Source organism: Condylura cristata, unplaced genomic scaffold (assembly GCF_000260355.1).
Source record: "Condylura cristata isolate star-nosed mole 26May11 unplaced genomic scaffold, ConCri1.0 scaffold00035, whole genome shotgun sequence".
In the NCBI taxonomy this organism is placed as follows: Eukaryota; Metazoa; Chordata; class Mammalia; order Eulipotyphla; family Talpidae; genus Condylura; species Condylura cristata.
The window spans coordinates 6,508,455-6,525,157 of record NW_004567136.1 but is presented as its reverse complement, the minus strand read 5'-3'; positions in this window follow the sequence as shown (position 1 = coordinate 6,525,157).

The following is a 16,703-nucleotide window of genomic DNA, read 5'->3' as shown; positions in this document are numbered from 1 at the left end:
GCGGGCGGCGGCCGCGGGGAGGCCCGAACGCCCCCCACTGGGGAACTTCTCTGCAGACTTTAGGGCTCCCGGGACTCGGGCCCAGGTGGCCTTGACCCCAAAGGTCCTGCTGGGAGCCGAGTTCTGGGGCGTTTCAGGTGAGTCCCCATTCCCAGGCGGTGGGCTCCCCAGCGACCCCTCCCCTGCCAGGGCGGGGAGTCCTCCTGCAGGCCTCAGACTCCGGGATGGGTCCGAGAGGCCCGGTGGCCCTGCTGGCCGCAGCGTGGGACCGCGGGGTGGCCAGAGGTCTGGGCGCTGGGAGAAAGAAGCTGCAAGGTGAGATGGTTGTGGTCTTGTCCGGAGCGCGACCGGCCACATTGGAGGGCCACATGGTAGGGGGCAGACATCTGACAGATGAGCCGGATTCAGTGAATATGCGGGAGACACCTAGCCCCTCCCCCCCATGCTCTGCCGATGAGCCCCCACACCCCACTTCCATCTGTGGGCTGCTTGCCCAGCGGAGCGCTCCACCTGTAAGTGTGTGGCCGCAGCCATCCGGCAGCGCGTTTTTGAGGCTGATGCCAGCTCTTGCCTTCAATAAGCTGTGGACAAACGTTTGTTTTGATGAGCCCAGGCCTGCCACGCGGTAGGTGTCCAAGTTTTTAGTGATTTAAATTTTTCTCCTCATGTTTTTTAATATTTCTCAGACTCCCCAACTAGGTTCCCTTGGGGTCTTTAGTTTGCATTTGGGTTGTTCTATTGGGGTAGCATTAGTCCTCCGTACACTCTACATGACACAGATGCCACCCCACGCACCCACCACCAACACACTAGTCTTGTGCCATAGTCGCTGGGTCCACACTCTCTCTCCAGAAGCCTCAATTCTAGACTTCTAGGACTTCTTACTGGTTTGGTTCTTTCTGACCCTTGGGCTTGCTTCTGTAGATTCCACGTATAAATAAAACTACTCGTTGTTTGAGGTTCTTCTTCTGACTTATTCCATTCAGCATCTTCCTTTCCAGTTCCACTCAGGTTGTCACAAATGGCAACAGTTCGTTTTTTTATAGCCCAGTCCTATTCCATTGTGTTTCTATGCCACATCTTCCTGATCCACTCATCTATGCAAAAAAAAAAAAAAAAAAAAAAAAAGCCCCCCTGAACTGGGACCAGTCATCGGGAAAGTGGGGAAAGTGAACTGAATGATCCTGTCCCTGCTGCCTGGTGCTACCTGGCGTCCCGGAGGTGATGATGGAGCTCTCTGGAGAAGCAGAGGAATCTCACCTCTCACACTGGGAGCACAGCAGTGGAGAGCGGCGAGGATGCAGGGTCTTCTCGCATCCCTGTGCTCAGCTGGTCATGACTGGCACTCTGTGGAAATCTACCCTTCACCCTGATTTCATACAAGAAGGGCAGCAAAGAGTAGGCCAAGGAAAGCCTTGAGGTGGAAAGGAAACCACTCCTCGGCTGGACAGTCTCTCTGGAATGTTCTAGAGAACTCGCCCCGTCTGAGACTTGGCAGGATGAGGGTGGGTGATAAGGTGCAGGAGGGCGTAGGGAGACGGCGGGATCGGTGGAACGGCTTCCCCTGGTCCTCTCCAGCCTCCTTCTCAGGGGCCCTATGGTTTCGTAACCCACATGATTCATCCTTTCTGCAGGCGTGAGTCATCCCGAACGGAGGTGGGAGAACAGGAGGCGTGGTGGGAGGCCCGTGAGGGATAAGCCAGAACCTTGTTCGCAGCAGCCCTGCCCGGGGCCCCTTGGAGCCGGGACTGACCTCCCACACCGCCTTCTCTTTTTACTTGAGATGCCACTTACCCTCCCCTCCTCTGGCAAGGTGGGTCTCGGCCCTGGACATACACTCAGGCTGTAGAATGCAGAGCCCTTTGTCCCTCCTACACACTCTGGACACTCCCCTGCCCCTGCCCACTTGACTCAAGGTCAGCACCAGACTGCCCTGAGGCGGAGGGCACACCAGCAGGACAGAAAGAGGAGCAGCGACCTGCTGACACTCAGGCCAGTCCCGGAGCAGGGACGCTAGTCTGAGTTGGTGCATGTGGCACCTGTGGGCCACAGACTGGCAGCTCCACCCTGGACCCTGCGTTGTCCTTCTTCAAGTGGGTGACCCTCTTCAGCCTACTAGGAAGAAGCACATCTCTCCTAAGGGACTGCCAGTTTTGACGAGCAGACAAGAGCTTCTCCATAGTAATTTAGCAGATTAAGGGATTCAGACTCAGAACAAAGAGGAAGTTAAAATGCACCTGAACTTTTATTTGGAGGGATCTGGGTTTATTCTATTAACAGATCTGGTCCTTTGGGGGCGAACTTTCCATTTGTTGTACAAATTCCCAGGCAGTATCTCTACTCCAGTGTTGTAGGAAGACCAGCTTCCCAAAATGAACATCCTCCATCAAATCACCTCCTGTGGGGTTCCTATTGATTTACACGGTGACAGGATTAGTTCAATCATGCCCGCCCTGGCCCTTTGCATTGTGATAGGATCTGTAATAAAAGCTGGCCGTCTTCCTGCAGGGAGGGGATTTACTACTGGCTGGGGCTCCAGTCGTCCAGATGGCTCTTGAGGGACTCACAGCTGGGATGTAAGGGAGAAGGGAGCTGGTGTGTCCCAATTTGAGACCTGGGGAAGCAAAGGACATGGGCCAGAAAGGTGCTTGCAGCCTGGTCCTGTTGCAGATGGGTTAGAAAATGCTGGTCCTGAGATGTGACATTTCTACTCGCACATTCCCAGGTCAAACAAGGGGAGGAGGCATCCCGGGGAAGATGTTATTAAGTTATTTGTCCTTATGCCCATAGCAAGGGGTGCCCTGTGGGCCAAGAAAAGCCCAATGCTGCCAGCCCACTGGCCAGCAGAAGACTTCACACAGCCTCTTGGGGTCTGCTGAAACAAAATCTGACCCAGAAATGGCCTCTATTTAAGCAACAGACTCTGCTCTCTTTTTGCTCAAAGATTGTGTCTTTGGAAATGTGCTGTGTTCAGTGGGCCTAGCGGCACCCCTGGAAGAATGTTCGGTGGGCAACACCTTCAGGATATTGGAGACAGGTGTGCGCGAGCAGTTAGCTGCACCCGTGTGCATCCTCCAGACAGTGGCTCTCACGCTGGGCACGCCAGTCCTGAGGTGGTCCCGGCAGCAGTGCCAAGCAGGAGCGAGCTGCAGAGTCCCTGGCTGGCTCAGCGCCTGGCGTCAGGTGAGCACTCAATAAATGGTAGCAACTGTGGTCACTACTGCCTCTGGGCACAGGGCCAGCCCTCAGTGGGGGTACAGGCAGGTAAGACTCTACCCATGCCTAATTGCACATTTTCTCACATTTGAGCACCCTTGAAATCTCACAACTGGGGTTTTGCCATCACCACTGGCCTGGACTGAACTGAGTTCTTCCGATTTTGCTTCTGCCACTCACCTGGGCCCCAGGTCCTGAAGCCCCCTGGAGACTACAATGGTAGTGTGACCCCAGAATGAGGGCCAGAGGTGGCCTGATGATCAGCTCCGGGCATTTCTCTGGATCTCTCCCTCCTTCCTCTAGCACTTAGGGAGAGTCTGGAGGGCTCCTTGCTGTCCCTTTGGGGGAGGGTTTACTTCTCCTGAGTCCTACATCGAGATGCGTAGCCTTTATTGTTGCGGTTTTACGGAAACTGCCCATGAATTGGGACCGTGAGACTTCCCAACTCGGACAATTTTTCTTCCTTAGTAATCCATAAAATACTGATGTATCTTCCAATTGAGCGTGTCTCCTAGTTCTGATGACATATGGTATTCCTGCCTTCAAGACAGATTGCAGTAAAGATACCTGTCTAATTCTCTCAAATGTATCTGACCTTTTTTTTTTATTTTCTTGTAGCACCATTAATATCCTACAAAACAGATACAGAGAAAGTGGCATTATTAATGAAAAAATGTTGGGAATCTTTTGGCAAACCCAAGGCTCTTTCATTGCCTATTTAATCTGAAATTTCAAATGCTTCGTTTCCATCCACAAAACACCTAGGTACTTTGGGCAGCATGGGGTTCAGAGGTGATGTGCCCACGCGGCTCACAGAGGCATTCCTTAGACCTGACAGTCCCTTCCCCAGACCCAGATAAACATACACTCACCCCAAGTCCCACCCAAAAGGTCTTCCAACTAGCAGTAGTAGGTTGGGGGCCTTCCCCTCCACTCCTCTGCACCCCACCTTCCACAGTGTATTAGTGCCTATTAATCTCAGCCGCCTCCTCCCTGTAGGTTTTGATTTATACTAAACTCTGCTCCTTTGTGGTGTGGGGAGAGGGCAGGGCGTGGAGCAGCTTGACGCCCTCTCCACGCAACGCCTCTCTGGATTGATACTTCCTTTTGTCTTGGACCCTCGTTGCTTAGGGAGAAGCTTGGGGATTGTGCCTCTCCTGTAGAACAATTATTCTAGACCTAACAATTCCATATCTCCAGGTCCTTTCATAAACTGCAACATGGAAATTCAATGTCAAAGAATTTGGGAGCAAAAAAAAAAAAGCAGAAACTCCCTAAAAAAGCTAACAACTCCCAACTGAGGACAAGAGCTTTTCCACTTACCTGATACCCTTTTTTGCTTTGGCTGCCAGGAGGCTCAGAGCTGCATGTGATGGAAAATCACAATTTGTGCAGTGAGCAGCAATAGGACTTCCTTGGTCACAGTCAGCACTAGAACAGCCCCCTGAAAGGAGCAGGGACAGTAAGCCCATGGAATAGGAATTTGGAGATAGGCGGGCTCGGGGTTGTTAATTCAGCAGTCCAGCCATATCAGGACCCAAGATAGCTTTTCTAGACTTTGCTGGCATTCTCTGTAGCCTAGAGAACTTATCTTCTCAAGATAGTCTGCAAGGAAAGAAGGGCAGAAATGCAGATACCCAGAACCCCTCAGGCTCCACAGGCCAGAATAGAGCCACCCACCCACCCCCTCTGCCCAACAATCATTGACAGGGGTTCGTAGTATCTTGGTTTGCTCCTGGGGAACATTCCTCTAGCACATCACCACACCCGGGAAGAGCGACCAGAGTTCGCTTTGAAGAGTCGCTCCGAGAGAGGCTGTTGGGAGGCCAGCCAGCAGTCACCCCCTCCCCTCTGACTCCTTGCATCGCCTTTCTAGGCCTCTGTTAAGCTCACTGTAAACCGCAAATGAATATTTATGGGAAGGAGGGAAGAAAGGAAAGACAGTAGGAAGGTAGGGAAAGGGAACAGGGAATAGTGAGGACAAGAGAAAGAATGCACCCCACAAAGTAAGTACACAACCAGTATTAAGGTACTAGGAGCCCCCCGCTGAACACACCCTCAGGGACAGCATCGCATATTTTTAAACCCAAACCCCAAAGCCGCGTATGCGTCCTACTCATGTTATCTAATCATCCGTGTGTGTGAAGACATCACTTGGGCTCCAGGATGAGTTTTTGCTACAAGACTAAGGCCAGTTCCCAGGTAAGTGTCCCTGGGACCATGTCCCCCCTGTTAACCAGGGTAAACAGGGGAGTGGGGTTTACAGTCCTAAGCGGGAAGAAGGAGACCTAGAAAACAATCCTTTCTCAGTCACCTCCTCGCTGTAAGTTTTGATTCACACTGAAGTCTGCTCCTTCCTGAGGGTTGGGGTGGGGGCTGGGGGGGGGGGCAGGGCATGAAGCAACTTGATGCCCTGGGAAGAGGCAACTGGTTTGGGAACAGGAGTGTCCATGCAGATCAGGGACTCTGCTGACCAGGACTCAATGAAGTGGCCGTGGCCTGGAGCTGCTACCTGAGCGCTCCCTGGAAAGTTCTGGAGTTCCCACCTCAATTTCTCTTTCCCCTCAAGGAAACCAAGATGGCAGGACACTTCTCTGACCTCCTGCCCCGGGGCCTCCCCGGCCCTCTCCAAAGCTACCCTCCCTGGCTGTCCAGGTCCCCAGAGAAGCCCACCCTCTGAGGGACACGGCGTGGGAACTGCCCACCCTCTGGACCACTGCTCATCTCCTCCTGCCTCAGTGGCACTTTTACCAGAGCTCCCCTACCCTGGAGAGGTGCCTCGCTTTTCCTGCCCTGCACCCCTCTCTGTCTCTCCTCCTGTCTTCACAGCCAAGCTCCTAGAAAGGGCAGTCACTGCACTCCCCGCAGGGAACCACCTGGGGTCTGGCTCTCTGTGGACTTGTTACAGGGCAGGAAGAGAGGGGCACCGCTGAACCCCTAAACCTGCCTGCTCTAAATAGGTTCTGCCCTGTGCCGCATCAAGATACAACATGTAAGACATTAATGAAAAGGGACTTTAATACAGTGAATATACAATACGGAAGACAGAGAATATAATGTTCAAATCAAACACCTGAAGTCACCCGTCCCCTCGTGGGTGAAAGTCCACCCAAAAGGGACTGGGCCAGAGCAAGGCCTGAAAGCTGCCACAAGCCTAAAGCACCTTCTGGCTGGGACCCGTAGAAAAAGGTCAGAAATGGCCAGACAAGTCTGGGAGGAAAAGAGCAATATCAAGGTGGATGCTGCCACAGTCACCTCCCCACGGGTCTCACCCACCTCTGTGTCACCCAGCCCAGGGCCAAGAAACAAGCACGGTGTCTCCATCACATGCTCCACGTGGCTTCCTCAGGGCTCCTTCTGGCTCTCCATCCTGCTCCCTTCTTCTCTTCTCCTTTTCTCTGCTCAGCTCCCCCCTCCTTCTGGGTGGGGCAGGGAACCTGGAACCTCCTCTTTTCCTGAGGACCCCTGTTACAGACGCAGCACCTGCAGCTGGAGAAGGACCGAAACCACCTGCATCCCGTGCACACACCCCGTCTTGGACGCCCCTCTTCTCGGGGACCTCTCAGCTTTCTTCCGCTCCCCCCGCCCTGCACTGTCACCCCCATGCTGCACTGAGCCCGTTGGTGATTCGCTGTCAGTGAATCTGTTGGTCTTTGCATTCCATTTGAATCTGGAGTCTGGTCACAGCTCTCCATTTCCACTGCCCCCTGGGCCCCACCTTCTCCTCTCATGTGGTGTGACTCAGTGGACCCCCAGTGTGCCCCATTCTGCCCCACCCCCTCAGATCGGCTTTGTAACAGCAGGCCACGCCTTAGCCCACAATGCCCCCGGCTTCCAGGCTCAAACACAGCAAAACCCATAGTCCTTACAACTGCTCAAAGGTCGCCCGCGATCAGCCCTCACCACACACAGTGGGGCTGACCAGACACCAGAAGAGCACTGAAGTGGACCATACAGGCTTCCCAGAGGAAATGCCTTTGAAACTGAGCTCAGTAAACAGGAAATAGACTGGAGCATCGTACGGTCCACGTAGGAGAAGCAAGTATTTGCCAGGGAGTGAACAGTGACCCTGGGGAAGGAGAAGCTGAGATGGAGAAGAAGGGGCCACCGAAGAGCAGCATGGTCGCCCCCCGCCCCAGGTGTGTCCCCCGGCAGTTACTCAGCTCCAGGCAAACGCCCACCAGTGGGGCATCGAGGAGAGGCTTGGTAGGGTGGGTGAGCTGGAGGAGGGCCGGGAGCACCACAGGGAAAGGGGGTGGTGGTAGACGAGACAGGAGGACAGCAGGAGGCCGGACTGTGACAGCTTCATCAGGAATTTGGACGTGATCCCGGGAGGAGGAGAAGGCTGAGGAGCGACACTCCCGCCTCGCCACCAGACTCGCCCAGCTGTTCTGCAGCCTTATTCACTGCGAGAAAGCCACACCTGATCCTTCGTCTATAGCTTTTTGCCCAAAACCCCCGCCCCGACCCCTGCTCAAACTCAGAGGGGTCTGCGCAGCATTGTGACTGACACCCCACCCAGGCCCTGCCCGAAGGCTCCCCCGGCACCCACAGACACTCATTTCCCTGCGACACTGGCGGTCTCTGACTGGCCCCGCTCTCACCTGGCCCCTCCTTCCACCCAGGTCCTCGTCACGCGCCGCAGGCTGTCCCGAGACTCTCCCACGTGGTGTCTGGCTCCCGGCCACGGCCCCTCGGCCCACTGTCCTGATCTCGGTTCCCAAGCATTCTTGTGACTGCTTAGACCAGTGCGAGGCTCTGTGGCCAACAGGGTGGAGACCGAACTCGGGGCCCAGCCCTCCCGGCCTGCAGCAAGCTGGCTGGCGCGGTCTTTCTTGCTCTGCAGGCCGGGGCAGCTCAGCTCTTCCAGTCCCTCCCAGCATGGCTTTCTCCACTCTCCTCCCGCACCCTCAGACTCCTGGCTGGCCTGTGCGGTGCGCCCCCTCCTCCATGAAGCCTTCCTCCCTCTCTGTCCCAAGGCAGAGCTGCTCACTTTGGCCACTCTGTCATGTTTCTGGTCTCAACTGTGGTGACTGATTGTGCAATTGAGGACCGAGGGGGGTTGGGGGGGGGCTGGGCCTTAGCAGCTGCTCTCATCTCCCGGGACTCCCTGGAACCCCTTTTCTTCACTCAGATCCAGTACACTTGTTCTGCTCTATTTAAGCAAAATAGAACCTCTGATCTAGTATTTTCCTATCGCATCCTCTTCCAGACCCTGGGAGAAGGGATTGGCTGGTGTGACCTGGGCGGCCAGGAATATCCATCCAAGTCCTAGATTTTTTCCCTATAAATCTGACAGCCAGCTAGAATCCTAAACTTCATTCCTCCCCAGTGATCTTTCTCTCCAACCTGGGTCCCAGTGACTTTCCTAATAGAAGAGAAGTTCTGGTCAGTGACCCCCCCCAGGGGCCAGCCGCAGCCTCTGGGGATGCAGGGCCCCTGGCAGTGACGTCCAGGGCTGGCTCTCAGTCTGTGCTGAACAGCTCTGGAGCCGGGGCTTGCTTGTCTGGGTCTGTGGGCGGGACCGCTCCACCAGGGGCCCAGTAGAGGAGAGGAGGGTGACCGAAGGTCCTGCAGGAAGGCCTCAGTCCTGGGGCAAGAGGGGTCCGAGCTCAGGGCTGAGTGTGGACTTCCACAGTACTCTCCGGCCACGCGACCTTGGGGAGGTCATGCATCCCCATGCCTCTGTCTCCTCCACTGTCATGAGACCAAAAATGATACCATGTGCTGGCGGGCAAGCTCACTTGCCCCTGCTAGCTGGCAGCAAGCCTCTCTGGGACGTGCGTCCCTGGCTGGGCGGACGCCAAGGCCTTGTGGGGACAGCAGAAGCGTGGGGGGCAGTGGGCGCTCTGCCCAGTTACATTTAAGCGCTACCAAAACCTAAATGTTTCCTGTTCTTTTGCTTGGATCTACAGGGTGGATTTAGGGCTTCCAAAAATCCACATGAGGCTTTTTATATACTAGGAACTATTTATAGTCTAAGCTCCCCCAAGCCCCTAACCCAGCCAAATCGTTCCTGTATATTTACTGTCAACCCAAACTCACCTGCCCCGCGGAGGTCACAGCTGCGCGATTCAGGGTCCCAGCGAGCCCCTCAATCTTGTTTCTCCAGTGGCAAGACCAGGGCTTCCTCAGTCCTTTACAGAGTCTGCCTTACTGAAACTTCAGCATTGCCTGTCCAATCGCCCCCTCGCTCCCTCCCCCCAAAGTCTCATTCCTGCCACTCAGTACTGTCCTTTTGAAAGGCTGAAAATTTGGTAACCAAACATTTCTGTGGCTCAACTGATTCTGTATCAGTTCTATTTTCTGGACAGAGGCCAATTCCCATATTCGTGGTCTTTCTTCTTCCGAGCCACTTCTCTCTCCAGTCTGTAAAACTGATCTTCCATTAGAAAACAGCCAAATGGGAATGCACCCTCCTGCCCACACAGGGAGTCATCGCGTGTCACGCGTGTCACCTATGACAGGTGTCCCTGTCATCAAGAAGAAAGCCTAATTCGGTGCTCATCTTTGGGGGCCTTCTCCCTCGCCGTCAGGCTCTGCGAAGACTTAGAGCAGCACACACCATGCTGGGAGGTGATGCCACAGAGCAGGTGGGGTGTCCAAGGGGAGCTGGACCCCTCAGGCAGCAGAGCACGGTGGCTAGAGCAGGCTTGAACTGGCCACCTGGATTCTCACTCCAGCTTGGCCACTTCCTAACTGTGATTTTGGGCAAATCACTCACCCCCTCTGGGCCTGCTTGTAACACGCCTAATTATCATGTCCACCTGGAACAAGTCAGGAAAGATACAAGATCTGGCCCGTCCCTTGTGCTTGGGCAAAATTATGGGAGAGCTACAGTTGTAAGATGGGAACTGACACCCTCTGAATGCCACTCGTAAGTGTGGATGGTGCTGAAAATATCTGTGTGTGCAGCTGTGTAAGTGCAGATGTGTTCTGGGTTATTCAGCTCTTGTGGACAGCCTTTCCACCAAAAAGAACGGCCCTCCTCCTCCCAGACCTAGGAGGAGCTGGGGGTGGGTGGTTGGGGGGTGGGAGGGCTGGTAGAAGGACATCAGTCCCTTGTCTGATAAGGAGGGAAACAGATAAGGAAGGTGGAAAGAATGGCCCAGGGGGCAAGATTCAAAATTTGTGGAGGCCTCTGTAAGGTTTTCCTGTACCTTTGGATCTCATTTGTTTTTAAAACCCTCCCTGTGGTGGTTTTCATTTCTCTATTTTTGCAGATTAGAAGGCCGAGGCTCAGAGAGAGGAAGGACCTTGACTGAGACCTCTGAACCTGGAGGCTTAAGTGCACTAGTGAAGGTTCTAGAGGAGCGATGGATTTCGGGTGAGGGCGGGGAGTGAGCACACAAGGAAAAAGCAGAAGAAGGAAGCTGAGAACAGCCCAGAGGTCCTGGTCCTTCCTGTCGAACAGCAGAGATGCTTGGGTGAAGGTCAAGCCCAGAGGCCTTGCCAGAAGGAAAGAAGAGCTCCCCAGCGGATCTACCCAGGGAGAGGGGAAACCCCAGTCAGGTCTGGGGCACACTGGTCATCAGGGCCAGTGGAGGCCTGGGGCCCAGCAGGTCACACTGTCGCCCCCTAGGGGAGACAGGAGGGAGCAGCTGTGCTCCAGGGGAAGCAGGGCTCCAAGCTCAGGAACCCTAGGGGCTCACCTCCGCCTCCCACCTAGCTGTTGCTTTGATTCTCTCTCTCACTCTCCAGACACCCCTACCCTGGAGAACTCAAGAAAGTGAGCCCCTTGGGTGGCAGCAAAATGGGATCTTCGGGGCAGAAAGCACAAGGATGCACCAACTCCCTTGTCACTTCTTCTAGAAGCAGTTCTGTGGCCACACCTGACGATGTGTTTCCCAAGATGTTTTGCTCATTCTTTTGATGCCTCCCTGCTGAAAGAAAAATCACTCTCTGTCTATTGAGGGTCTAGAAACATCTTCCTGTCCCAGTGACGGTTTAGGAGTAAGTGAAGATTACCCCTGCCAGTGACACCGGGAATTGAATTATATCTTCTTACAAAAAGAAAGCAAGCATCTTCTTTTGGGGGCAGCATTCAGATGCCCCTGAGCTCTGCCATCCAATATGAATATTCTCTTAAAAATAAAAATTATGGTGCACTTAAAAAGGACTGTGTTATGTCAGCCCTGGTGATAAGACAATTTATTACTGTCTACAAAAAGAAGACTCTAATGACGTGGTAGAAGCTGGCTCAGCGGGCTGTAAATTATGAGCTATTCTCTCACTGATGAAAATAAATCCTCCTGTCAGTCACCACACTCTCCCCTTGACAGGCCGGCGGGCAGCGGGCATAAGTGGGAATTACGTGGCCGTTACCTGAGAGAGCTGCCTCCCTCTGCTCCCCCAGCTCATCCCCACCAGACCCTGTACCCTCATTGGACATCTCTAATCACACCTTTGGGACGTGAGTTGTTTTTGTTTTTTTACAAGAATAATGACCATTATTCTAACATGCAAAAAAGGAAAAAGCAGAGTTTGGTCAAAGAGGTTTTGGATCAGAAGTCCTCATCACACCCCCTGACTCCCTTTCCCTTTCTGAAAGGGTTACCCACAGGAAGAGCCTGTGGTGCACTGTTTCCAAGGTGGGGAGCCTCCCAAGCTGGGAGGAATTCAAGAAGGGTGGGGTGGGGTGGCCCCAAAACTGTTGTAGATGTTGAAGAGGGGCCTCTTCACCCTCCAGGAAGCTGGACCCTAGGGTCGGTGCACAGTTCAAGAATCTGCTGAAAATAGTACCGAATTCCATCTCCATCCAACCTGACCCCACCTCTGGCAAAGCCGTAGGTGCCCCCAACCTTTATCTCTGGAACTCACCAGTCTCCAAAACTAACCCCTCTTGTGAGAGCTGCATTCTAAGTGCCTCTGGAAAGGAGGTCTTCTGCCTGAAGTGCCCTGGATGTTCCCAAACAGATAGCGGCCAATGAGACAACGCAGTGTGGGTTTAATCATGCCAGCCAGTCAACATGATTAAATATAAATATGCCTCTTGTCTGTGTGATTCTGAGCTAAATGTTTTCATAGAAGCCCAGTTAAGTTTCAGTTTCAGATAAACAGAGAAAAACACATTTAAATATAAGTATCTCCCCTACACACACTGGGATATAGTTATACTCATAAAATTCTTTTCCAATTATCTGAAATTTAAATATACCTGACTGGTATTTTTATTCGCTAAATCTAGTAACTATGGATGTATGTGTGCATGCATGTGTGTGTGTGTGTGTGTGTATTGGGAGGGAATCAAATCCTGGAACAGGAGAGGGAGGAAATGTATGACTCATATTTTAAGAAGTGACAGGCTAAAGTTTTGGTTAAACATTCAAAACACTTTTTGATGGGGCCAGGAATGAAGGCAACTCAAATCATTCAAAGTGTCTTGCTGAGCTCAGATGCAGTCCATTAGGCATCTAGAAGGAATAAAATGAAACAAAAATAAATACAAATGAAGAAACAGAGGGGAAGGGAGATGAAGACGACAGGGATCGTTGACCACAATCACAGCTCTGTTATGGGAACCCTGGGGGCAGGGGGTGACCTGTGCGTGAGTCCTCATCCCTGCACTTAAGATCTTGGCACATGAAAGGAGAGAGAGGAGGTTTATTTTCAAGGACAATAAGAAGAGGGAGACGAGATAGCAGAATCAAAATTGTAAAAATAAAAAAAAAAATTTTTTTAAGTCAAAATCAAGTTTCTTCCATGGAGCAAAGTCAATTCCCCACACTGCAGAGTGCTGTCAACAAAGGTCACGTGGTTCCAGAACCCCTGCTACGTGCTTTAGACTTTGGAAGGAGAAAAAAAAAATAGAGCAATTACCAAGGGCAGCTCAAAGCTTTATTCATCACTTCAGGGTTTCCAGTGGTCACTAGAATGTCAAACCTGGTGGCTTCTGAGACAGAAGCTGCAAGAGACAAGAAGTTGAAGCTTTTGCTTTCTCTCAAGCAAGTAATTTCAAGTCTTCCATGGGTTCACAGAACCAATGGGTTTTGGTCTTTGGATCATCACCTTCTCAGGCTTCCTTCACTCTAGTGATGTCTAGGGATGCAAGTTGCAAAGCAGTGCAAGTGGTTAAGAAGACATCATTAACGATCAGGTCATTTCTCTGACAGTCGAGGGTAGATCTCCATGCTGCCAGGTCTTGAGTAAGACCTGATCACCAGGTGTGAAAGGACGAAATCGTTCTGGAGGCAGAGCAAGCCCAGGGAGTGGAAAGCTATGAGTCACAGCTAAAATGCCCTACATGTGTTGTTTGTATTGTTTAATTCTATCTTCTTGTTCTATGCCTGGTGCAATGCTCAAAATTGAAGAGTGGTCATTATGTTGTGTTTGCTTGAATTTCAGAGAATTAAAGCATAGTACATTAAGGGGAAAGTAAAGGATAAGTGGAATAAGAAGGAAAAAGACATATGCCAGCAGTTATGTGGATGTTGGAAGAAAATACCTACCTATACTAAGGGAAATGCAAATATAATTCCATCTTCTTTAAACCCTTTCAGTTCAATTACAAATCCTGAAGATTTGTCCAGTCTCTTTATCTGCAGCTGGAATGAGATTTGCACAATGCTGAAGAGTACATGGCTCACACCGTTCACAATTCTCAGCTCATGGTGAATGGCAAAAGTAAATTCCAGAGTCTGAAGACGGAATTTCTTTTGCACAGTCACCTTCCTACTAGGTCGTGAGCAAGAGCCAGTGGAGTAACCAGGAAATTCCTCTGGTAGCAAAATGTGAACTCTTCAGGCTGGAAGTGACCCTTGTTGCGTTGCTCAAGAACTGATGTGCTGAGAATGGAATTTATGAGCACAGGACACCACGGACAGGGTTTCTGGAGAGAGATTTGCATCACGGATCACACAAGTTCCTCTTCCTTGCAAAAGCACTGATTCTGCTTTCAAGGCTTATTCTTTCTACTTCCTCTCTGTATCCCTTCTCCGTCTTCCTAATTCCTGTCCTGTCTTCTCTATGAAAATCGTGGCCAGGTTGGTCTTTTTTCTCCCTTGCAAGTACAGGCCATACCCACTGACTGGAAGGACGCATCTCTACAGCACCTTGTACCTTGGTTAACTTCCTGCTTAAGTTTGGCCTACTCTGCTCAATGAATGTCATAGTAATCATCCTGGCATTTTTTGGGCCACCGGTGTACTGTAAGTCTGGGTAACCCTTTCAAGAAAACCAAACAGATAGATGCTCACTGGCATTTTGATGAAGCGCCAGTATCTTAAGAAAACTATTTTGCTAAGACATTGTCCACCTCAGCCCTACCGATAAGCTCCTCTTAGTATTCTAGCCTTTCTCTCACCCATTATTGGGGTCCTGGTTAGTGTCTACCATCAGAACAGTCCTTTCTGCTTCCAAGGTTTCTAGATCCTCCTGGTGGAGATAATAAGTCACTCACTAGCCCTCCCTAACACCATCTCTCATGGGCCATGAGCACCATAGCGACTTGGGTTGTACGTCCACCCAGGTAGACCAATGGGACACAAAAACAGCGACAAACAAATTAGCCATCCTTTTAGATCCTGCTGGTGTGGAGTGACAGAATTTTTCCAATGCAGGAGGTCGCCAGTGGAAAAGGGACTATACAACCAATAATGTCCCAAGGCCAACCCTGTGGGTACACTCCACCATCAGGAACTGGGGAGAGGGAACTGTCCTCCCCCAGACAGCTTCTTTGACTAAACTAGGTGCCCCACCTAGTGTGAGGAGAAGCCCGCCAGTCCTATCCTGGAGTGAGGGAGGACAGCAAGGCCTGTGGGGGCCTTTGCAGAGGCCACTGGGGCAGTGTGGTCCTCTTGAATGGGATTCTTTGCCCATGGGCTCAGAGTTGCCAGAGCTGCCTCCTCTTTCTTCCCTTGTGCAGCTTTCGGGGTGAGGGAAACACTGCCCCCTTCTTTGTGCCATCAAAAGGGCCTTTGCTAAATCTAATTTAAAGAGGGTGGTCAGAATTTCTCCTTGCAGCTCTCAGCCCAAGGAGAAGGCTCCCCTCCCTCAAACCAAAACCAACGTTGTGTGAAGTGCTGAAATACACGCCCAAGAAGGCCCCCGGAAACACAAGTTTTTAGCTAGAGGTTGACATCAAGGCCCATATGTAAGACCACAGGAACAAAATCATACAACAGGCTTTATCAGATTGGTGTGATGTCCGCTGTGGGGTCCCAAGTTGTTGCAGGTTTTCTTCCAGCTTTGTGTGGACGTTGCAGGTAAGAACAGAACAGCCACTCGCTGCTCCGCGGTGTCCTTGAAGAAATGAGCTTAGTAGGTGAGAGTCAGAGGGCAACTCTGAGGGCAGGCAGGCCTGCTCTTTGCAACCCGGGCCCCAGAGCCCTGCAGAAAACGCTAACAACATGTGGTCCTCCAATCCTAGATGTAAGGTTGCTGAAGTGAGGGGGAAAGGGCAGGGCTAAGGGCTATTAACTGTAGTTCCTTATTAGCCAGCCCTTCTGAGGGTCGTTAGAATAATGACAATGGCCAGATTGCCGGTGCCAGCGCTGGAAGCTTCCCTAGGGGTGCCTGAGTGATGGGTTACACGGAGCTCCTGGAAAGGCATTTATTAAACTACTTTCTAATGACCTGGACATTGGGTGTATGTCTGCTGTACATAGTAATGTTAAACCACAAATGTTGACTAGACACACTGTCCAGTTGCTAGAGGGCTGGACTTGGAGTCCTTCCTAATCGGTATTATTTTGCACTTCTTGCTCAGAGAAAAATGAGGGATCAAGGCAGAGAAGCACAGAACAAGTTGTTCCCAAAGGAGCATGCTAGAGGCAAAAGAGCTGTGGAAATGTCACAGAGTTTTGCTACCGGCCCATTACTTGAAGGCTTTTCCAGCCAAGCACACCTGGGGTGACATGTTGTCCCCAACTCCTGTTCCACCTGCTAGGCGGCTCCCTGCTGACAGACACTAAGGAGTAAACGGACTCTGGTAGGCAGACAGAGTGGGATGTCAGTGCATGAATGGGGCGCTTAATCCATCCTAGTCTGCTTGGGTCCCCACGTGAAGTCAGTGCGGCATCTTCTCACTTTAAATGCCAGGATGGGGCCTGTGGACCACCAAGCAGAACACCCTTCCCAGGGGGGTTTCTGCACAGGTGGGCTTGTGCCCACATGATGGTGAGTCAATAGTCATGGAGTTCACCACACTTTCCTATCAGGTACACTTTATTTCCACTGCAGACCCTACCTTGTTCATTTATTTAGTTTAACTATATCCCTATCACCAATCCACCCCCAAATTCTTCAACAGAAATCTCCTTTATCCTGAGAAAGAAAATATGAACCCTTTGTAAAAATTTTAAGACACGGCATGTCTGAGAATAGTCGATAGTCCTTAGTCAGGCCTAATAACATGTTGGTGTTTTGGTTGAAGCTATGGAATTCTAAGCCGGAATTTTTTCAGTCAGAGACGAAGGCCTCATTCATCCTTTAGTGTCAGCCTGGCCGTCCAGCAGGCTGTGGCGGGGTGAGGACCAGCCTGCCGGACA